The sequence below is a fragment of the Rattus norvegicus genome (assembly GCF_036323735.1).
Source record: "Rattus norvegicus strain BN/NHsdMcwi chromosome Y unlocalized genomic scaffold, GRCr8 chrY_unlocalized_45, whole genome shotgun sequence".
Taxonomy (NCBI): domain Eukaryota; kingdom Metazoa; phylum Chordata; class Mammalia; order Rodentia; family Muridae; genus Rattus; species Rattus norvegicus.
This window is the reverse complement of record NW_026947406.1, coordinates 57,797-82,043: the sequence shown is the minus strand read 5'-3', so window position 1 is coordinate 82,043 and position 24,247 is coordinate 57,797. Positions and strand designations below refer to the sequence as shown.

At 38.3% G+C, this 24,247-nt stretch overlaps 1 long non-coding RNA gene across 2 annotated transcripts; it reads left to right on the top strand.

Moving 5' to 3' along the window:
* Window positions 1–381: 381 nt before the first annotated feature.
* LOC134484750 (uncharacterized) lies at window positions 382–21,926 on the top strand. 2 transcript variants are annotated; one of them, XR_010062496.1, is made up of 3 exons: window positions 382–565; window positions 13,245–13,458; window positions 21,822–21,926. It is a non-coding gene; the product is annotated as an uncharacterized LOC134484750 (long non-coding RNA). The 2 variants fall into 2 exon arrangements; XR_010062497.1 differs by lacking the exons at window positions 382–565; window positions 13,245–13,458 and adding an exon at window positions 13,495–20,129.
* The last annotated feature ends 2,321 nt before the right edge of the window (window positions 21,927–24,247 follow it).

Here is a 24,247-nt window from a genome sequence, read left to right as displayed (position 1 = left end):
CAAAAAAATAAAAGGCATGAGCTGTAAGGAAAAGGACAGTGCCCTCCCCTACACCTGGCTTTTTGGATAAATATATTAATGATATAAACTCTCTGACTTAAAGGAACCATTAGAAGGAGAGAAGTCCAGTTAGTTTTGACAGGTTCCGAGCCCCTGAACCCATGTGTGGAAGGGTCAGATCAATTGTATTTCTTCAACGTACCTACTCAACTCCTAGCAAAGAGTCAGTGAGATTTCCCGGGGTCAACATATTTCTTCCTTTGTTTTATACCAAGAAAGAAGACCATCTTTGTTCTCCCCATCTCTGAGCTTTTCATATTCTTTGTTCTCACTCCCAAATTGATATTTCCTCTGAAATACAGGAGAATTAGTAAACCTTATAGGCACTGAAGGAATATCCAAGAGGCATTTGCAGACACTTGTGACATCACAGGAGAAGCTAGGGCTCTCCAGGATACAAGAGATTTTTCATGGAGGGCCTAATGATGAATGTCTCTGAGAACTGCCATGGCCTACCTGTAAACAGCTTTCTTTACATTGACCAGTTTCAAGAGTGCCTTTCCAGGTATGTCTCCCGTGACATAGGGGAAACCTTTATGTACTCCAATTCTCTAAAGCTAGGGTCTTCTCTTTGCTTCGACAGTGGTTACATGCTCTGAATGGAGAAAGTTAGTCAGGGTCCTGACATGGGTAGTAATGATGTAGGAACTTGGGAGTGTAGGAGATTCTTCTGGATAATATTTTTATTCCCATGTCCATTCCTGTGACATACAGTTCCATTTTCTAGGTTTTCTCTGTTTTATAATGGCCAGTATTTTCGCTATAGACCTTTAGGTGAATGAATATTGTATTTCACTTTCTTATTGTACATTCCTTGATAGGGGACTTTATAAATATTTCTGAATGTGTACTCTAAATTACTGTTTTCCAATTCCATTTTCTGCTATGATATTGGAAACAAATGTGGCCCGGCTATAGAGTGAGTATAATAGTGTGAATACTGTGTACTTACTTCAAATGATAAACTCCCAAATCCTTATTTTATCCAAAGATATCCATACATCAATAAAGCAAAGGACCACATGGACTATACATTTCGGTTCTCTAATCAAATTTGATAACTGTACTACATTATGTACCTTCCTGTGGTCCCATGGCCAGCCTTGAAAGTTTTAGATGTGTTACCATGATTCTTTTAAAGGCCAAATAAAAGAAACAGGGGTATGGGCAGGAAAAGGAAGGCCTGAAGGACAGTGAAACCTCAACTTCAATACCTTCATAAGTATAGGAGTGAATCTATTAGACATTGACATTAGTAATTTCTACAATTTCTACATTCTTTACATAGTTGCACAGAATCCATGTTGACATTCCACCTAACCACCATATATATATATATATATATTTTCTTTTCAGACACCAAAACTAGATAAGAGTGATGAAGCTAAGTAGTGCTATTGCTATTGGCCAGGAAACTGATATACACATGTCCTGAGAGAAACAGCTAGAGCATTTCAAATAAAGAATAGAATGCTAGTGGCAAACAGGTGAACTGAAATGGACCTCTTGTTGGTAGATTCTGAGAACGAATAACAAGAGCTGAAGGAGCTTTCAACACCGAAAGAAAAAAAATGCTAATGAACCAGAGCTTTCTGGTACTAAACCAATATTCAAAATCTGTACTTGGACAGACCTATGAATCCAACTGCATATGTAGCAGAGGATGGCTTTTTGGGCACCAATAGAAGTAGAAGGCCTTGGTCCTTCCCTTGGTTTGACTCACAGTTAAAATAAATGTGAAAGGACAGTAAGGTAGTTTATAGAAGAACAGGAGAGGGACCAGTTAGATATCTTATGGTAGTAAACTCTTGAAAGAAATAATATTTTAAATGTAAATGTACATATTTATTTGTTTAAAAAAACAAATAAAATTTGCAAAAATAAAAAAAAATATAAGAAATAAATGAAAAGAAAACTGACAGCTAAACACAAACACAGATGTTGACTCAGAAATCTAATGGATCACTGTCAGGGTATGGTAGTTACAGATATAATAGTGGAAAGACTAGGATGGTGAAGACTCAACTAGAAACACTTCTCTCTCCCAGATATCTGTATCAGACACAAACTGCACAATAGATATCTAAAGCATGGAGGAGTTTACTCTGAGCTAGGGACACAATACTTGTCCTTCCTTTCTTCCTTAGGTCCTTTCTCTTCTTGTCAAAAAGAATTAAGGCCATATGCTCTCAGGAAAACAACTGTGCCCTTCCCATCACTTGGCTTTTGATATATATGAATGATTTAAACTCTCTGATTTCCAGGACCCATAAGAACAGGGAAGTCCAGATGCTTCTGAGACGACCCCAAATCCCGATTCCCATTTGTGGAAGACTCAGATCAGTGCTATCTGTTCAGAAATATCACTCAACCCGTACCAAGGTGTCACTGAGCTTTCAGAAGCACACATATTTCTTCCTTTTTTTAGAGCAAAACAGAAGGGAAGCTTCCTTATCTCCATATCTGTTCTCTTCATCCTCTTGGTTCTCACTCCCAAATGGCTGTTTACTCTGAAATGGATGCCATTTACTAAACTCTAGAGGTACTGAAGGAATACCTGAGAAGCAGATGCAGTCATGACAACACTTGTGACATCACAGAAGAAGACAAAGCTCTCCAGGTTACAAGAGATTTTTCAGGCAGGGCCTAATGATGATGTCACTGAAAACTGCCATTGTCTCCCTGCTAAATAGTTTTCTTTACATTGACCAGAGTTGAGGGTGCCCTTTCCTGGTTTGTCTCCTATGATTCAGTGGAAACATTTACTCCATCTCTCTAAAGCTAGAGATTTCCCTTTGCATTATTAGTGGATACATGCTCTGAACGGGAAAATTTAGTCAAGGTCCTGGAATTGGTAGAAAAGACCTTGTAACATGGAGTGGAGGAGATTCTTCTGGATATTAATTTTATAACCAGGTACATTTTGTGAAATACAGTTCAATTTTGTAGGTTTTCTCCGTTTCCCAAAGGCCAGTATTTTCCCTACAGACCTTCAATTGAATGTATATTTTATTTCACTTTCGTATTGTACATTCCTCGATATGGGACTTTATAAATATTGCTGAATGTGTACTCAAAACTTTTTTTTTTCCAATTCCATTTTCTGGAATGATTTTGGCAACAAATGTGGCCTAGCTATAGAATGAGTATAAGAGTGTAAATATTGTGTACCTACTTGAAATGATAAACTCCCAAATCCTTAATTTATCCCAAAATTATCAGGGATCAGTCAAGCAAAGGACAACATGGACTATAGAATTTGATTCTCTAGTCCCATTTGATATCAGTTTTGCATTATCTACCTTACTGTGTTCCCGTGGCCAGACTTGAGGTTTGCGGTTGTTCTACAATTATTTATTCTTCTGGAATAATAAGATACAAGAAGGACAGGGAGAGGAATGGCTTGAGGTCCAGGGAAACCTCAACTTCAATATGTTCATAAGAAAAGGAGGGAGTCTATTTGACATTGTCCTTTGTGGATTCTACATTCTTGACTTAGTTAAGCACAATCCATGTGAAAATTCTACTTATCCACGTAGCGGCAGGAGCCACGCAAAGGATATATATATAAGATAAGATTAGATAAGATTGATGACGCTAAGAAGTGCATTCTGCCAGGCAACAGATATAGATATTTCTTTTTTTTTTTTTTTTTTTTTGGAGCTGGGGACCGAACCCAGGGCCTTGCGCTTCCTAGGCAAGCGCTCTACCACTGAGCTAAATCCCCAACCCCAATATTTCTTGAGAGACACAGCTAGAGCATATTATATACAGAAAAGAATGTGTTTTGTAAAAATATGAAAATAAAAAAGTAAAATTTCCTGTTACCCTGCTAACTCTGGCACCAATATGTCTGAAATTCTCTGCTAGATATCTTGGAGGAAACACATTCCCACTCCTCGGCTGCACAGTGTTTTTTGCCACCACACACTTTCCTATACACAAACCCTCACATAAAAAACACACAACACAATAATCTTTGATCTAGTAGAATAGATATAATTGCCCACTTAAACATACAAATCTGGGTACCATCCATCCCTTAGGAACATTAATAATAACATGTAAATACACAGAGCAAAATCTTAAATTCACTTACAATGGCTTCTCACTCTGTCATCTTCCTTTCTCTCCTTTTTCCTCTAGTCTTCTCCTCTTCTTTCAAACTTCTCTCCCGCCCATTCTTCCTTCTCCTCCCATGACAACCCTCCTTCTATCCTGTTCCTGCCACTCACATATACTTCACAAATTCAATAGGCAAGTTGTTCTGGTGAAGTAACCTGAGTCCTGAGTACAGGACTATGCAGCTGACCTTGGGGCATTGGAATTAGTATCAAACACAGATAACTTCAGGGCAAACCACAACATGAACCCTAGTGGACAAAAAGTGAACTGAAAATGGACTTCTTGTTGGTAGATTTTGAGAAAGGATTAGAAGAGGTGAAGGTGCTTTCCACCCCTTAAGAACAAGAATGCTAATGAAGCAGAGCTTTCTGGTAGTAGACCAATGTTCAAAAAATGTACATGAACATACTTATGTCTCCAACTACATATGTTGTAGAGGATGGCCTTGTTGGACAACAATGGAAGGAGAACCCTTGGTCCTGCCTAGGTTTGGCTCCCAGTAAAGTAAATGTCCAGGGGCAGTAAGGGTGGTTATAGGAAAAGGGTAAGGGGACCGGTAAGGAATCATATAGTCTGAAAACTGGGAAAAGAAATAATATTTTAAATGTAAATTTAGAAATATCCAATTAAAAAAGCAATAAAATTTGTTTAAAAACTAAAAAAAAAGATAGAAATAAAAGAAAATAAATGTACCAGCTAATCACACCAATTGATTCAGTATTTTAAGGGGTCACTGTCATGGAATGGTATTCAGAGTAATACAAGTGGAAAGACTGATATGATTAAGTTTCATCTAAAAGCACTTCTCCTTCCCACATCTCCGTGTCAGACACGAACTGCATTATTAGAATCCAATGCATGCAGGAGTTTACTCTGTGCTGAGGACACAATACTTGCTTTACTTTCTTTTTTAGGACCTTTCCTTCTTAGCAAAAGGATAAAAGCTATGAGCTCCTTGGAAAAACTAGAGTGCCCTACCAAAACCTGACATTTGGGATAAAGAAATGAAATTCATAAACTGTCTGACTCCCAAGAAAAATAACAAGCAGGAAAGTCCAGATGCTTCTGAGAGGCTCCCAGCTCCTGATTCCCATATGTGTGAAGCTCAGATAAATGTTATCTCTTCAGTGAACCTACTCAACCCCTACACAATACTTAAAGATCTTACCCATTGACCACATATTCCTTCCTTTTTTCATACCAAGACAGAAGGCTAGCTTCCTACTCCCCATGTCTGGTCACTTCATCCTTTGTGTTCTCCCTCCCAAATGGCTGTTTACCCCCCATTAGTTGCCAATTTGTAAACCCTAGAGGTACTGAAGGAGAATCTGAGAGGCAGTTGCAGTCATGACAACACTTGTGACATCACAGAAGAAGCTTGGGCTCTCCAGGATACAAGAGATTTTTCAGGGAGGACTAATGATGATGTCACTGAGAATTGCCATAGCCTACCTACTAAACAGCTTCCCTTCATTGACCATATTTGAGGGTGCCATTTCCAGAAGTTTCTCCTGTGACACAGTGGAAACCTTTACATACTAATTCTCTCTAAAGGTAGAGACTTCCCTTTGCTTCATTAGTGGGTACATGCTCTGAATGAACAAAGTTAGTCAGGTGCTTAGCATGGCAAGAAAAGATTTAGGAACATAGAGTGGAGGAGACTCTTCCAGATAATATTTTATTCCCAGGTACATTCCTGCGACTTACAGTTCAGTATCCCAGGTTTTCTCTATTTCCCAAAGTCCACTATTTTGCCTACAGACCTTAATTGAATGAATATTGTATTTCACTTTCTCATTGTACATTCCTTGAAAAGAGACTTTAATATTCCTGTATGTGTACTCAAAAATTGTTTCTAATTCCATTTTCATCAAAGCAAAGGACAAAATGACTATAGAAATCACTTTTTTAGCACTTTTTGGAATCAGTACTACACTATCTATCTTCCTGTGTCCCCATTGCTAGACTGGAGGGTCGGATGTTTTACCATCATTGTCTCTGAAGGCCAAACATAAGATAAGAGAAGATCGGTAGAAATAAGAATGGCTTGAGGACCAGTATAACCTCAATTTCAGTAGAAACATAAGACAAGAGGGATTCTATTTGTGTCAATTCTCAACTCTACATTCTTGAACTAGTTGCGCAGAATCCATGTTACACTTCCATCTAACCACATAGCTGTAGGAGCCATCAAAAGTATGTACATATATATATATATATATATATATATATATATATATATATATATATATATACCTCTGCCACCAAAACTAGATAAGATTGATGTATCTAAAGAGTAAATTCTGCTAGCAACCAGATATAGATATTTCCTGAGAGACACAGGTAGATCATGTTAACTGCCTAAACCACACAAAGATCCAACAAAGAAAATGAACTTCAGACCAATTTCCTCTATGAATATTGACGCAAAAATACTCAATATAATTCTTGTGAACCGAATCTAAAAAACAATCATCCATCATGATCAGGGATGCAGAGATGTTTTCATATACAGAAAATCGTCAATGTTATGTAACATATAAACAAACTCAAAGATAAGGACACATGGTCATTTCATTAGATGCTGAGAAAGCATTTGACAAATTTCAACAACACTTCAGTGTAGGGAGCGTTGAGGTAAAGCATAAATGGTGCCGAAATCCAGTCCCGTCTGGAAGTAAACGATTTATTGCATATGCACAGGCTTGTCTCCTTGCCAGGGTGGCTGTAGGGTAATTAGGTGATCCGGTGCCCTCCTGTTGTGACCAAAGATACTGCACATGTGCGGGTTTTGCCCCTGGCATCAGTTTGACGGGATGGTAATAAGCTAATGAGGAATTCATGCGCCGCCAATACCTGAAGGAAAAGTAGCAGGGGTGATAGTGGGGTGATTCATTCTCCGCCAATCCCTGAAGGACAATTAGCATAGCCACAGCCTGTTGTGTATAGAAGGCAAGTGCTTTTGCTGCTAGAGGTCCCTGTATCACCAAAGAGGTGGTATTGCCATAAAGGCTGTAGAGAAGAATCCGACAATGTTGTGTCTTCCTTGCCAGATGAGGTGTATACACTTATTGACCCCAAAAGTTTAACCAGAGAACTTCTTAACCTGATAAACAACTTCAATAATGTGTCAGGGTATAAAATTAACTCAAACATACCAGGACCCTTCCTCTCCTCAATGGATAAACAGGCTAAGAAAGAAAATAATGAAACCACACACTTCACAATAGTCCCAAATAATGTAAAGTATCTTGGTGTGAGATTAACCAAGCAGGTGAATTATCTGTATGACAAGAAGTTCAAGTATCTGAAGAAAGAAATTGAGAAAGATCTCAGAAGATAGAAAGAGCTTCCTTGCTCATGGATTGACACGATTAATATAGGGAAGATGACTATTTCCCAATAGCAATGTACACATTCAATGCAATGCAATATCCATCAAAAATCCAACTGAATTCTTTAATAGAGATAGAAATAGCAATTTCCAAATTCATTTGGAATAAGAAAATGCCAGGACAGCTATAACTATCCTCAACAATAAAAGAACTTCTGGAGGAATCATCACTCCTTAACTCAAGCAGTATTACAGAGCAATAGTGATAAAAACTGCTTGGTATTTGTAAAGAGACAGATGGATGGACTAGTGGAATAGAATTGAAGACCCAGAAATGAACCCACACACCTATCATTTGATATTTGGCAAAGGAGATAAAACCTTCCAAAGGAAGATACATAGCATTTTCCAATTAGTGCTGGTTCAACTGGAAGTCAGCTTGTACAAGAATGCAAATTATCCCATTTTTATGACCATGTACAAAGCTTCAGTACAAGTGAATCAAGGACCTACACATCAAACCAGAATCACTCAAACTAATAGAAGAAAAGGTTGGGATGAGTCTTGAACACATGGGCACAGGGAAAGTTTCCTGAACAAAACACCAATGATGTAGGCTCTAAGATCACAAATTGACAAATAGGACCTAATAAAACACGAAAGCTTCTGTAAGGTAAAAGACACCATCATTTGGGCAAAGCTGTAACCAACAGATTGGGAAAATATTTTTACCAATCCTTTATCTGATAGTGGGTAATATTCAAAATGTACAAACAACTTAAGAAGTTAGATTCTAGAAAGCAAAAAAAAAAATTAAATACATACGTTCTAGGGCCTCTCTGCCCACTTTTCTCAAAGTCCTAACTAATTTCATATCAAAAGTTAATGAAAATATTTTAAACCCTTTCCTAGGCACAGAAAATTATTTGCTTACAGCCAATCTGAATCAATCAGGCTGACTTTCAGTTCTTTATGAGAGGCACGAAGAAACATCCAGCCCCTACTGCTCCTATGTCCCTATGCACAGGAGGCCCAGATGGAGCTAGGTGTTTTTTGTTTTTTTTTTTTAAGTCAGGAATGTGAGCAGAATTCTCAGGGGTTTCTGTCCCTCCGATGGTCTCAGTCTGACCACACCACACGAGATTTGGGAGTAGGATGCTGTTAGGACCAGTTCAGATCCAGTTGCAGTTTGAACTGCAGGGCTCCTGCAGCTTGACTGCTTCTATATACATGTGTCCAGATGCACTATGCACTTTCCTCTTGGGCTAGGACTGTGGGAACAAGTGGGCGGAGGTAGCAGTCTCTCCTTCCCTGAGGTCTCAGTATTGTCCACTCTTCTGTCTCACAGAGTTTCCAAAGGAGTTTCAAATGTTCATTCCCTATCCTGCAGGTCTCCAGTCTTTCCAATTCTCCTCCAAATGTGTTGGAGAAGACCCCTCTGGTCGAGGGGAGGTACAAAAAGCCCCATCAAACAAAATGGTCTGCACATCTTCTTCTCTTAAAGGTAATCTCAATGATTTCCATATTCCACAAATGGATTAAGTCCTGCCCACTCTCTGCATGAGACTTTAATACCTTCGCCAACTGCCAAAACTTGGCAGAGAGCTTTGTCCACTCACAAAGACACTCAAAGATGTCCCCCATCTCCACCAAAGTGCCTTATGCAATCTGCTTCGGGTAAAATGAGTTGAAAACTGATTTTGCTGACAACGGGGATTTCTGAAATCCCTATTAATCCAAGAGGAACTTCAAAGTCCTCTACTATTAAAAAAGGACTTAAATCATCACTTATGATCCAAGGGGGGCAAAATACAGTCACAAATCCTCAAGTCAACCTCATAACACACATAACAGAAGAGGAGTGACAAAACTTTCTGCATGTACACCATTAGATCAAGAATGACTGCCTGTTTTTGAAGGGGCTCTTGAGAGTTCCACACCCACACAAGATATGTTAGAAAATTGTGAGTCCACCTAAGGAACTCTTGTGCCTTCTTCACATAAAAAATATGATCTAGCACCCTCACCATCTCCCCCAGTACTTCCAATGTCCCTATAAAACAGAGAAATATTTAAATATCCTCTACCACCAAAAAGGACCCTCCTGACTTGTCATCAAGCACAAAAGAGACAATTTTATCATAACACACTGTCAAGGAGTCATGCAGACTCCATATTGATACAATGTACAGAGAAGATAAAACATACCCTTCCTCCTCAGGGGACTCTATGTCATTCTGTCCTGAAAAGAGGGGCTCCAAAATTTTCCACATGTACATCAGAGATGCTAGAATTTCCCAAAACTGAGCATGATTCTCTGAGTAGTACTCTATCTCAAAAAGAGTCTGCAGGACAAGAAACATCTACAAAAGGAGTTCTACCCACAGCCACATATTTAGAAATGGCTTGTGGACGCAACACATGTACAAAATATGTTCTAGGACATATTGCATATGTAGAGAAGGTCATGGATCCAACCATATATGAACAAGGAGTAGGGGAACATGATATGCAAACACCAGTGTCTGTAGCATCCTCGACATCTGAGGAAAGGGATTCCTTGGATTCCATTTGTGCAAAGAATGGATATGACCTCCGCAAACTTCACAGATGACTATAGGAACTTCTTAATCTCCTCAAGATCAGCCATCTTCCCCAACTACAGAAGATGCTACACACTCTTCCAAATATGCACAAAGGGTTTCCAGTCCTTCTTTATACCCACAAACTGACCCAGACACTTGCCAAATACCTAAAAGCCTTTCAATTTTACCTTATCTCCTGAAGGGGCCTTGGAACTTGTTTTGCCTATCAAGCAGGGTAGGGAACCTGACACTTCAATACTTCAATATGAAAGTCTCTTTCCATTTTTCCTGCAGAGGAAATTTTTCTTGGAACTTACACAGTTACACAACGATGTCTAGAACCTCCTTATCTGCACATGAGTGTCTCAGACCTCTCACATATGCCCCTGTTTCTCTAGGAGAGGTCACATCTCAGAGGTAGCTCTAATACATTCCCCCCATTCTGACATCACAGTCAGGATTTCCACATATATACACGATACATTAAGACCTTCCTCATGTGAGAAGGATGTCGTAGGATATACTGCATCTGAAAAGCATGCTTTACAACTATCCCCATCTACCCCATTAGATTTATTTCACATGTCCACTCTGTGGAGAAATACTTGACATTCTCCGTATACCAAATTGGACCACAGGCATCGAGTTTCTAGAAACAAAGGGTTAAGATTTTATCCTTTTGATGGAGTCTTTAGGAATTTCTCCTCTAAGGGAGACTGTTTCAACCTTACCCCTTCTGCCAAAAGGGATCTTGTGCCATCTTTTGCTGCCAAAGAGACACCAAAAGCTACAACTACTCCTCAGGTGAGTCTCACACCTTCTCCATCTGCCTAAAGGGACGTGGAATTTTCAAAAAATACTAAGGAATTGTGGAAGGTTGCCAATCCTTACAAGGGCATGCCAGACATTCCTTATTGTCCCAAGATGCTCAAGTAACTCCTCCTTCAACTGAAAAGGCATGTTCACCATCTGCCCTAGGTTTCACGGAATTTCTTCACCCCTCGCTAGTGCTCCAGAAAGTGTTCTCCATGCTCAAAGTGATTTGTCACTGTGCAAATTAGACTTCAAAGATACAAAACCATTTTTATATTTACAAAGGTCTGAAGGACAGTCCACATCGAAAAAAAAATCATGTAGACCTTGTGCCATTAGCCCAAGAATATAAAAAAATTTTCCATGTCTTCTAAAGCATCTAAACATCAACCTGGCTCTAGCACTCATTCTGGGAAACATTTACCATCAATCATACAATCCCCAGGACCATCAAAATCAAATAAGGGGTATCTAGAAACTTTACCATCTGGCAAAAGGTTCAGCAACTTCTTCATGAGCTTGGTGAACCCATAGAAAAAAATAATTAAAGCCATCTTCCCAGGGTGTTTTCCCAAGATCCACATATTTCTTCTTTAATTTTATGCCAAGACAGAAGGCCAGCTTCCTTCTCCCCATTTCTATATCTTCATCCTCTTTGTTCTCCCTCCCAAATGGCTGTTTACTCTGAACAGAAGGCTAATTGGTAAATCCTATAGGTACTGAAGGAATATCCGAGGTGCAGTTGAAGACACAACAATACTTGTGACATCACAGAAGAAGCTAGGGCTCTCCAGAATATAAGAGATTTTTCAGGGAGGGACTAATGTTGATATCACTGAGAATTGCCATGGACTACCCTCTTAACTGCTTTACTACCATTGAGTAGATACAAGGGTGCACTTTACAGGAGTGTCTCCTGTGACACAGTGGAAAACTTTACCTACTGTATCTCTAAAGCTAGAGAATTCTCTTGGCTTCATTAATGATTACATGCTCTGAATGGTGAAAGATAGCTAGGGACTTGGCATGGGTAGAAAAGATTTAGGAACCTAGAGTGGAGGAGATTAATGTGGATAATAATTTTATTCCCAGGTCCATTCCTATAGCCTATAGTTCAATTTTCTCAGATTTATCTGTTTTCAAAACACTAGGATTTTCCCTATAGTCCTGTAATAGAATGACTATTATATTATATTTTCTTATTGTACATTCCATGATAGGGGACTTTATAATATTCCTGAATGTGTAGTCAAAAATTCTTTTTTCCAATTCCATTTCTGCAATGATTTTTGGCAACAGAGGTGGCCCAATTATAGAATGAGCATAACAGTGTAAATACTGTATACATACTTTAATGACACACTCCCAAATCCTTATTTTATCCAAAAATTACCAGACATTAATAAAGGAAAGTACCACATGGACTATTTAATTCGTTTCTCTAGTCCCACTTGATATCAGTTCCACAATATCTACCTTCCTGTGTTTCATTGCCATACTTGAGGGTTTTGGATATTTTACCATGATTCATTATTAAAGTCAAACATAAGATATAGGAGGATGGAAAGTGAGAGGAATGACTTGAGGACCAATGAAGCCTCAATATAAGTAGTTTCAAAAGAACAGGATGGAGTCTAATTTGTCTAATTGGTGTTGCCATTTGTGGATTCTACAGTCTTGACCTAGATGCGCAGAATTCATGTTAAAATTCCAGCTAAAATTATAGCTGTAGGAGCCAACAAAAGTACATATATATATACATCAGCCACCGAAACTACACAAGATTGATGGAGGTAAGAAATGCATTCAAGTTAATAAAAAAAAAAAAAGATAAATGCCTGTCGATTTTAAATTTATACAAAGATAGAGGGGAATATAGGTATAATTATTCACATAAGGCATGTTTATAATTTCAATTTGAAAGATAATGCTTTTTCTGTTGCCACAAAGCATTTTGCTGTAGAAAAGATATATTCTGCTAGTCAGTGTAAGGACCCAACGTAAAGGTTTCAGTAGGGCTGTTTGCTCGTATCTTTCCAAAAGGAAAGCACCCAACTAAGGAATCCAGAGACCACTGGACAAAAGAATAAAAATAATACTGTTAGGATTATTAACTGTGTTGCATATTAATCATCAGCTTGACAATAGAGAATATGAATGCCTTTTGTCAGAAGGGATGAATAAATCAAATAAATACACATGAAAAAAAAAAGAAATGCATTCTGTCAGATATAGATATTTCCTGAGAGACACAGCTAGATTATCCAAATACAGAAGTGAATGCTAGTGGCATACCAGTAAACTGGAAATGGACTTCTTGTTTTTAGATTTAAAAAAAAAGATTACAAGAGCTGAAGGGCTTTAACACTACAAGAACAACAATGCCAATGAACCAGAGCTTTCTGATACTAGAACAATATTCAAAGAATGTACATGGACAGAGCTATGGCTCCAACTGCATATGTGGAAGAGGATGGACTTGGTGGGCACCAATGGAAGAAGAAGTCCTTGGTCCTCCCTAGCTTTGACTCCAAGTTCAAGGTAATGTCAAGGGGTAATAAGGAGGGTTATAGTAGAAGGGCAGTGTAACCAGTAAAGGATTTTTTAGGCAGGAAACTGGGAAAGGAAATAACATTTTAAATGAAAATATAGAAACATCCAGTTAAAAAAAGCAATAAAATTTGCTAAAAAATGAAAGATATAAAATAAAAGTAAACTGCCAACTAAGTATACCTATTCACTTGGAAATCTACAATGATAGTCAGAGTAATACAAGTGGTAAGACTAAGATGATGATATCTGAACTAGAGCACTTCTCTCTCCCAGATAGAAGTATCAGACAGAAACTGCACTATAGGTATCCAAAACATTGAAGAGTTTACTCTGAGCTGAGGACATAATGCTTGTCCATCCCATCTTCCTTAGTAACTTTCTCTTTTTGACAAAAAGTATAAAGTCCATAACCTGTCAGGGATACAACTGTGCCATTCACAACACTTGGCTTTGGAATAAAGAAATGAATGATATAAACTCTCTGACTTCCAGAAAGCAAAAGAACAGGGAAGTCCAGATGCTTCTGAGAGGCTCCCGGCTCCTGATTCTCTTATGTGGAAGACGAAGATAAAGGCTATCTCTTCAGAGATACCCCTCAACACCTAACAAGGACATACTAAGCTTTCCCAAGCACCACATATTTTTCCTCGTTTTTTTTTTTATACCAAGACAGAAGGCCAGCTTCCTTGTCTCCATTTCATATCCTTCATCCTCTTTTTACTCACTTCCAAATTGTCTCTGAATTAGGCCAAATAGTAAACCTTAGAGGTATTGAAGGAAAATATGAGAGGCAGTTGCAGTCATGACAACAGAAGGAGCTAGGGGTCACCAGATTATAAGAGAGTTTTCAGGGAGGTTCTAATGATAATGTCACTGAGCACTACCGTGATCTACATGCTGAACACTTCCTTACATTGACCAGATTCAAGAGTGCCCTTACCAGGTATGTCTCAGGAAACACAGTGGAAACCTGTATGTACTACATCACTCTAAAGTAGAGACTTCTCTCTGCTTCTCTAGTCGTTACATGCTCTGAATGTAGAAAGTTAGGCAGGGGCTTAGCATGGGTAGAAACTATTTAGGAACCTGGAGTGTAGGAAATAATTCTAGATAATATTTTTATTCCCAGGTTCATTCCTGTGACATAACGTTCAATTTTCTGTGTTTTCTTTCTTTCCCAAATGCCAGCATTTTCTCTACAACCTTTAATTGAATGAATATTGTATTTCAATTTCTTACTGTAAATTCCTTGATAGGGGACTTTGTAAATGTTCCTTATTGTGTAATCAAAAATTCTGTTTTCCAATTAAATTTTCTGCAATGATTTTGGTCACAAAGGGGGCCCAGCTATAGAATGAGTACAACACTGTAACTACTGTGTACCTATTTCAAATGATGAATTCCCAAATTCCATTTTTTTATCAAAAAAATTACCAGACATTAGGAAAGCAAAGTATAACATGGATTTTTTATTCGGTTCTCTACTCCCATTTGATATCAGTACTACCCTATCTATCTTCCAGTGTTCCCATGGCCACACTTGAGTGTTTAGGATGTTTTACCATGATTCTTTCTTAAGGCCAAATGTAATCTACCAGATGATGGGCAGGGGAGAAGAATGGCTTGAGGACCAGTTAAATGTCTACTTCAATAGGTTCATAAAAACAGGAGGAAGTCTATTTACATTGTCATCTGTGAATTCTACGTTCTTGACATAGTTGGGGAGAATCCTTGTTAACATTCCGCTTAACAACGTAAGTGTAGAAGCCTCCAAAATTATTTATATACATCAGCCACCAAAACTAGATAAGATTGATACAGCTAATAAGTGCATTCTTCCAGGAACTGGATAAAGATATTTACTGAGAGACACAGATACGGCATGTCAAATACAGAAGTGAATGCTAGTAGCAAACCAGTGAACTGAAAACGGACCTCTTGTAGGTAAATATTGAAAAAGGTTAGAAGAGCTGAAGGTGATTTCAACCTCATAAGAACAACAATGCCAATAAACCAGAGCCTTCGGATACCAGACCAATAAACAAAGAACGTACATGGACTGATCTATGGCTCCAAATTTATATGTGGCAGAGGATGGCCTTTTTGGGCAAAAATGGTGATGATGCCCGTGGTCCTCCCTAATTTGTCTCCCAGTTCAAGGGAATGTCAATGGACAGAAAGTCTGGTTATAGAAGTAAGAAAAGGGAACATGTAGGGATCTTAAGGGAATAAACTGGGTAAGGAATTAATATTTTAAATGTAAATATAGAAAACATCCAGTTTAAAAAAAGCAATAAAATTTTCTAAAAAATATGAATGACATAAAAGAAAAGCAAGATGCCAAGTAATCACATGTATTTCCTAGGAAATTGAAGTGGTAGTCTGAGTAATACTAGTGGAAAGACTGAGATGATCAAGTCTCAACTAGAAGCACTTCTCTCTCCCAAATATCAGTGTCAGACACAAAGTGCTCTATAGATATCCAAAGCATGAGTTTACTTGGAGCTAAGCATACAGTACTTGTTTTTCCCTTCTTCCTTAGGACCTTTTCTTCTTGACAAAGTATAAAGGTCATGACTTATCAGGAAAACAAATATGCCCTTCAAACACTTGGCTTTTGGAATAAAGAAATGAATGATATAAACCCACTGTCTTCCAGGAACCATAAGAACAGAAAAGTGCAGAGTGTAGGAAGTTCTTATAGACAATATTTTTATTCACAGGTCATTCCTGTACACTCTATCTAGTTTTCAGTGTTTCCATGCCCAGACATAAGGGTAGGATGATTTATCATGATTCTTTCTTAAGTCCAAAAGTAAGATACTGGACTAGGGACAGGGAGAAAAATGTCTTGAGGACCAGTTAAACATCTTCTTTAATAAGTTAATAAAAACAGGAGAGAGTCTATTTGAAATTGTCATTTGTGAATTTTACACTATTGACATATTTGGCCAGAATCCATGATAATTTTCCACTTAAACACTTAGGTGTAGGAGCCACCAAAAGTATATATGTATACATCAGCCAACAAAACTAGGTAAGATTGATGAAGGTAAGAAGTGCTTTCTGCCAGGCACCAGATATAGATATTTACTGAGAGACACAGATACAGCATGTCAAATACAGAAGTGAATGGTGGTAGTAAACCAGTGCACTGAAAACGGACCTATTGTTGCTAAATCTTGAAAAAGGATTAGAAGAGCTGAGGGTGCTTTCAACACCATAAGAACAACTATATCAATGATACAGAGCTTTATTGTACTAGAATAATATAAAAAGAAAATACATGTACTGACCTATGGCTCCAAATGAATAAGTGGCTAAGGATGTCATTTTGGGCAACATTGAAAAGAGAGGCACTTGTCCTTCCTAGTTTGTCTTCCAGTTCAAGGGAATGTCACGAGTCCGAAAGGCTGTTTAGAGAAGAAGGAAATGGAATGCGTAGGGAACTTTTAATCAGGAAACTGGAAATGGAAATAATATTTTAAATGTTTATATCTAGTTAAAAATCTAGTTAAAAGGAATTAATTTTGCTAAAATATAAAAAAATGAATGATATAAAAGAAAATAAATGTGCAAAGTCATAACAATTATTGGCTCAGAAATTTAAAGTCATAGTCATAGTAATACTAGTGGAAAGACTGAGATGATGAATTCTCAACTAGAAGAACATTCTCTCCCAAATATCAGTGTCAGACACAAACTGCACTATAGGTATCCAAAGCACAGAGGAGATGATTACCTTGAGTTAGGGACAGAATACTTGTTTTTCCCTTTTCCTTAGGACCTTTTCTTCTTGACAAAAAGTGTAAAAGTCCTTAGCTCTCATTAAAACAACTGTGCCTTTCACAACACTTGGTTTTTGGAATAAAGAAATGAATGATATAATCCCTCAGGAACCATAAGAACAGGAAAGTCCTGTTGTTTCTGAGAGTCTCCAAGCTCATGATTCCCTTATTTATAAGGCTCAGATTAAGGCTATCTTTTCAGCGATATCACTCAAGCCCTACAAAGGACTCACTGAACTTTCCAAAGGACCACATTTTTCTTCCTTATTTTTTATACCAAGACAGAAGGCCCGCTTCCTTCTCCCCATTTCCAAACACTTCTTCCTCTTTGTTACCACACCACAATTTGCTCTGAATTAGAGAATATTAGTAAAACCTATTGGTGAAGGAATAACTGAGAGGCAGTTGCAGTCACGACAATAGTTGTGACATCACAGAAGCTAGGACGCTCAAGGTTACAAGAGAGTTTTCAGGGAGGTCCTAATGATTATGGCACTGAGAACTGCTGTGGACTACCTGCTGAACACCTTTCCTTACATTGACCAGATTCGAATTTTCACTTTCCAAGTATGTCTCCCGTTACACAGTTGAAACCTATACATAACACATCTCTCTAAAGCTAGAGACTTCTCTCTGCTTCACAAGTGGTTACATGCTCTGAATGGAGAAAATTAGACAGGGTAGAAAAGATTTAGGAACATGGAGTGTAGGAGATAATTCTAGATAATATTTTTTTTGGTTCTTTTTTTTGGAGCTGGGGATCGAACCCAGGGCCTTGCGCTTCCTAGGTAAGCGCTCTACCACTGAGCTAAATCCTCAGCCCCTCTAGATAATATTTTTATTCCCAGTTTCATTCCGTTGATATAAAGTTCAATTTTCTGTGTTTTCTCTGTTTCCCAAAGGCCAGTATTTTCCCTACAGACCTTTAATTTAATGAATATTGTATTTCAATTCCTTATGGTTAATTCCTTGATAGGGGGTTTTGTAAATTTTCCTCAATGTGTACTCAATAATTCTGTTTTCTAATTCCATTTTCTGCAATGATTTTTGTCACAAAGTGGGCCCAGCTATATAGTGAGTATAACAGCATAAATACTGTAAAACTACTTCAAATGATAAACTCACAAATACTTATTTTAACAAAAAAATTACCAGACATCAGGAAATCAAAAACAACATGGACTATTGTATTTGGTTATCTAATCCCATTTGATATCAGTACTACACTATCTAGCTTCCAGTTTTCCCATAGCCAGAACTGAGGGTTTAGGATGTTTTACCAAGATTCTTTCTTAAAACCAAATGTAAGATACCAGATAATGGGCAGGAAGAAGAATGGCTTGAGGACCAGTTATACGTCTACTTCAATAGGTTCATAAAAACAGGACGGAATCTATTTGCATTGTCATTCCTTAATTCTACATTCTTCACATAGTTCAGCAAAATCCATGTAAACATTCCACTTGACAAAATAGGTGTAAGAGCCACCAAAATTATATTTGTACTCATCAGCCAACCAAACTAGATAAGATTGATGAAGGTAAGAAGTTCATTCTGCAAGGAACCAGGTATAAATATTTACTGAGAGATACAGATACAGCCTGTCAAATACAAAAGTGAATGCTGGGACATACCAGTTAACTGAAAACAGACCTCTTGTTGGTAAATTTTGAAAAAGGATTCAAAGAGCTGAAGGTGCTTTCAACCCGAGAAGAATAACAATGCCCGTGACCAGCGCTTTCTTATAATAGACAGATTTACAAAGAAAGTACATGGACTAACCTATGGCTCCAAATGCATATGTGGCAGAAAATGGCCTTTTTGGGCAACATTGGAAAGAGAAGCTCTTGTATTCCCTACTTTGTCTCCCAGTTCAAGGGAATGCATTGCGGCAGAAAGGCTGGTTTGAAAAGAAGGAAATGGAACGGGTAGGAACCTTATGGGCAGGAAACTGGGAAAGGAAATAATATTTTAAAAGTAAATATAGAAACATCCAGTTATAAAACAATAAATTTTGGTAAAAAATAAAAAAAGAATGATATGAAAGAAAGAAAGCTGCCAAGTAAAAAGACATCTTGACACAGAAATCTGAAGTGTTATTCAGAGTAATACTAGTGGAAAGACTGAGATGATGAAGTCTCAACTACAAATACTTCTCTACCCCAGATATCAGTGTGAGAGACAAACTGTACTATAGGTATCCAAAGTGTGGAGGAGTTTATTCAGAACTAGGGATACAATACTTGTTTTTCCCTTCTTCCTTAGGACCTTTTCTTCTTGAAAAAAAGAGTAAGGGTCATGAGTTCTCAGGAAAACAACTGTGCCCTTCACAACACTTGGCTTTTGGTATAAAGAAATTAATGATATAAACTCTCTTATTTCAAGGAACCATAAGAACAGAGAAGTCCAGATAAGAACAGAGACGTGCAAATGCTTCTGAGAGTCTCCCAGCTCCTGATTCCCTTATGTGGAAGACTCAGATCAATGCTATCTCTTCAGCGATATCACTCAAACCCTACAAAGGACTCACTGAACTTTCCAAAGGACCACATATTTCTTCCTTGTTTTTTATACCAGGAAAGAAGATCAGCTTTTTTCTCCCTATTTCTATTCTCTTCATCGTCTTTGTTATCACTCCCAAATGTGCTCTGAAGTAGAGGCCTATTAGTAAACCCTAGAAGTACTGAAAGAATATCTCAGAGGAAGTTGCAGTCACAACAACACTTGTGACATCACAGAAGAATCTAGTGCTCTCCAGGTTAGAAGAGAGTTTTCAGGGAATGCCTGACAATGATGTCACTGAAAACTGTCATGGCCTACCTGATGAACACCTTTCCTTACATTGACCAGATTCAAGTTTGCACTTTATAGGTATGTCTCCTATGACACAGTGGAAACCTTTATATACACCTTCTCTCTAAAGCTAGAGAATTCTCTGTGCTTGACTAGTGGTTACATGCTGTGGGGCGTGGCATGGGTGAAAACGATTTAGGAACATGGAGTGTAGGAGATGTTCCTAGATAATATTTTTAATCCCCGGTTCATTCCTGTGACACACAGTTAAATTTTCTAGGTTTTCTCTGTATCACAATGACCAGTATTTTCCCTACAGATGTATAATTGAACGAATATTGTATTTCAATTTCTTATTGTAAATTCCTTGTTAGGTGACTTTATAAATTTTTCTCAGAAATTGATCTCAAAAATTCTGTTTTCAAGTACCATTTTCTGCAATGATATTGTCACATATGGGGCCCTGATATAGAGTAAGTATAATAGTGTAAATTCTGTGTACCTACTTCAAATGTAATCTCCCAAATTCTTATTTTATCAAAAAATTACCAGACATCAGGAGAACAAAGAAAACATTGACTATTGAATTCTGTTTCTTGTCCCATTTGATATCAGTACTACACTCTCTAGCGTCCAGTGTTCCCATGGCCAGAATTGAGGGTTTAGGATGATTTACCATGATTCTTTCTTCAGGCCAAACGTAAGATACTGGATGATGTGCAGGGAAAAGAATGACCTGAGGACCAGTTAAACGTCTACTTAAGGTTTGGGATTTACCTCAATGGAGAGCGCTTGCCTAGCAAGCGCAAGACCCTCGGTTCCTTCCCCAGCTCTGAATAAAAGAGAAAAATAAAGTCTACTTCAATAGGTTCATAAAAACAGGGGGAGTCTCTTTGAAATTGTCATTTTTGAATTCTATATTCTTGACCTAGTTGGTCAGAATCCATGTTAACTTTCCAATTAACTTCATAGGTGTAAGAGCCACCAAAAGTATATATGTATACATCAGACCAAAAAAAAAAAAAAAACTAGATAAGATTGATGAAGGTAGGAAGTGCATTCTGCAAGGAACTGGATATAGATATTTACTGGAGACACAGATACAGCATGTCAAATACAGAAGTGAATGCTAGTAGCAAACCAGTGAACTGAAAACAGACATGTGGTTAAATTAAAAAAAAAAAGGATTAGAAGAACTGAACGTGCTTTAAACCACATAAGAACAATGATGCCAATGAACCAGAGATTTTTATAACTAGACCAATAATCAGAGAAAGTACATGGAGTAGTCTATGGCTACAAATGCATATGCTGCAGAGGATGGCCTTTTTGGGCAACATTGAAAAGAGAAGCCCTTGTCCCCTCTAATTTGTCTCCCTGTTCAAGACAATGTCATGCGCAGAAAGTTTGGTTAGAGAAGAAGGGTATGGAACAGGTAGGGATCTTATGCACAGGAAACTGGGAAAGGAAATAATATTTTAAATGTATATATAGAAACATCTAATTAAAAAGCAATAAATTTTGTTTAAATATAAAAAAATGAATGATATAAAAGAAAAGAAAGCTGCAAAGCCATCACAAATATTGACTCAGAAATCTGAAGTGGTAGAGTAATACTAGTGGAATGACTGAGTTATTGAAGTCCCAACTAGAAGCACTTCTCTCTCCCAAATATCAGTGTCAGACACAAAGTGCATGATAGGTATACAAAGCATGTATGTGTTTACCTTTAGTTAGTGACACAATACTTGTTTTTCCCTTCTTCCTTAGGACCTTTTCTTCTTGCGAAAAAGTGTAAAGGTCATGAGTTCTCAGGAAAACAACTGTGCCCTTCACAACACTTGGCTTTTGGAATAAAGAAATAAATGATATAAACCCTTTGACTTCCAGGAACCATAAGAACAGGGAAGTCTACAAGCTTCTAAGAGCCTCACAGTTCCTTATTCCCTTATATAGAAGCTCAGATCAAGGCTATCTCTTCAGCCATCCCACTCAACACCTACCAAGGGCTCTCTGAGTTTTACAAAGGACCACATATTTCTTCCTTGTTTTTTTATACCAAGATAGAAGGCCAGCATCCTTCTACCCATTTCCTATCTCTTCATCCTCTTTATTATCACTCCCCAATTTCTCTGAATTACATGTCAAACAGTAACCACTTTCAAAGTATGTCTCCTCTGACACAGTGGAAAACTTTATGTACTCCATCTGTCTAATTCTAGAGATTTCTCTCTGCTTCACTAGTGGTTTCATGTTCTGAATGGAGAAACTTGTTCAGGGGCTTGGCATGGGTAATAAAGATGTAGGAACATGGAGTGTTGGAGATTCTTCTAGAGAATATTATTATTCTGTATGTCACAGATTTTTTCCTGTGACATACAGTTCAATTTTCTAGGTTTTCTCTGTTTCCCAAAGTCTAGTATTTTCCCTACAGACCTTTTATTGAATGAATATTGTATTTGAATTTCTTATTGTAAATTCCTTGAAAAGCAACTGTAGGCAGCTGCGACGTGCCAGGACTCTAAGTTGGTGCTAGTTTCTGCCTTCCACCCTCCCAATGGTGAGCTCTCCTTTTAGTAAACTATTCCTTATTTGGCTGTGCCACCTGGCCTGCCAGATTCTGCATTTTGAAAGCCTATCTGCATGACCCATTTGGCTTGCTAGGATTGGCCAGCACTATCTATTTAAGTTTGGTTTGGGGGTTCCCTGTGGTCAGAAAATTGTATCAACGTTCCTGAGTAAAACTCGTTGAAGAAGATCTTCACTATTCGTGTCTTCCATGCTGGTCGAGGGTGGACACGGCAAGTGGTGACCCGTAAAGTGACCTCCTGATATCAGAACTTCTTGCAGTCGGGGCATCGCTGGAAATTTCCCAAGGTAAGGTGGGACCATAAGGACCGTGGGAAATAAGTGGTTTTAAATTCTCAGGGTAGTTAAAAAGTAAGTTCTCGGTAGAAACAAACTGAAATTAGGAAGACGCTTAGGAAGTCACAGCAGCCTAGAAAGTTTTGATCCTGAGGACCTCACAGTCTCATCCAATTTTTCTGGCTCTTCAAGAGCTGTTTGAGCATAAGGAACTAAAAATAAAAAGGAGCACCATAGAGAGATTTTTGTGTGAATGCCATGTCTTTGCTCCCTGGTTCTCAGACTCTGGTAACCTTACTGTGGCAAGTTGGGAAAAAATAGGGAAAGACCTTGATTTTGCATTGGAACAGGGGACTCTAAGACCTGGGGTCCATCCAGTGTGGCATTTACTGCATAGTTGTCCTGAGGATCAAAAATGTTGTCAGGCAACTATAGAGAAGGGGAAAGCTGCCCATGAAATGCTTCAAGAGGAAAGTACAGAAAACCAGGGAAGTACAAAGGAGACAGACTCAGAAAAGACAGATATAGAGGAAGAAACAGACGAAACAGATTAAGAAGAAGAAAAGGAAAAAGTCTAAAATGGTGGACGAACTCCGTAGGAGGGTCCCCTTAGCTCCTCCTCCCTGCAAAGTTGTAGAGGGAGAAAATAAAGTTTCAGGTGCAGGGGGTCCTCCTGTGGTTAACAACGGCACTGTACATGTGCAGGGTTTTCACCCAGCATCAATTGGCTAGTAATATGCTAATGAGGGAGCAGCACAATGCTAATGAGGTAATTCATGCTCCACCAATCCCTGAAGGACAATTAGCATAGCCTCTGCTGCTGTCTATATAAGGTGAGCCCTCTTGCTGCTTGAGGTCCCACTGTCCCTGTTCAAGAGAGCTGTACAATAAAGGCTTGTTCGCAGAGGAATCCTGTAGCCACGGCTTCTTCTTGCGAGACATTGGGCATGCAACAACCAGGTAGTCCATTCTGTCCAGAAGTGTGGGAGCCAGTCCGCACAGAAGTGAATCTGGCCTATCCTGTTTATGTGGATGCTAATCAACAAAGGTATCATGAGCCTTTAGACTTTAAGGTGATCAAGTCCCTGAAGGAATCAGTAACACTTATGGCATTATGGCCTCATTTACCATAGCTTAGGTTGAGGTCTGACACAGATTTTGCATGACTCCTAGTGATTGGATTAAACTTACTAGGGCCTGTCTTAGACTGGGACAGTATTTGTATTGGAGAACTTGTCTTATTGAGTTTCCCAATGAACATGCTGACTCTAACTTGGCAGCAGGGCGAGGGGCAGCCAGTCTGTCTGGGATAGAGATATGCTGCTGGGTCA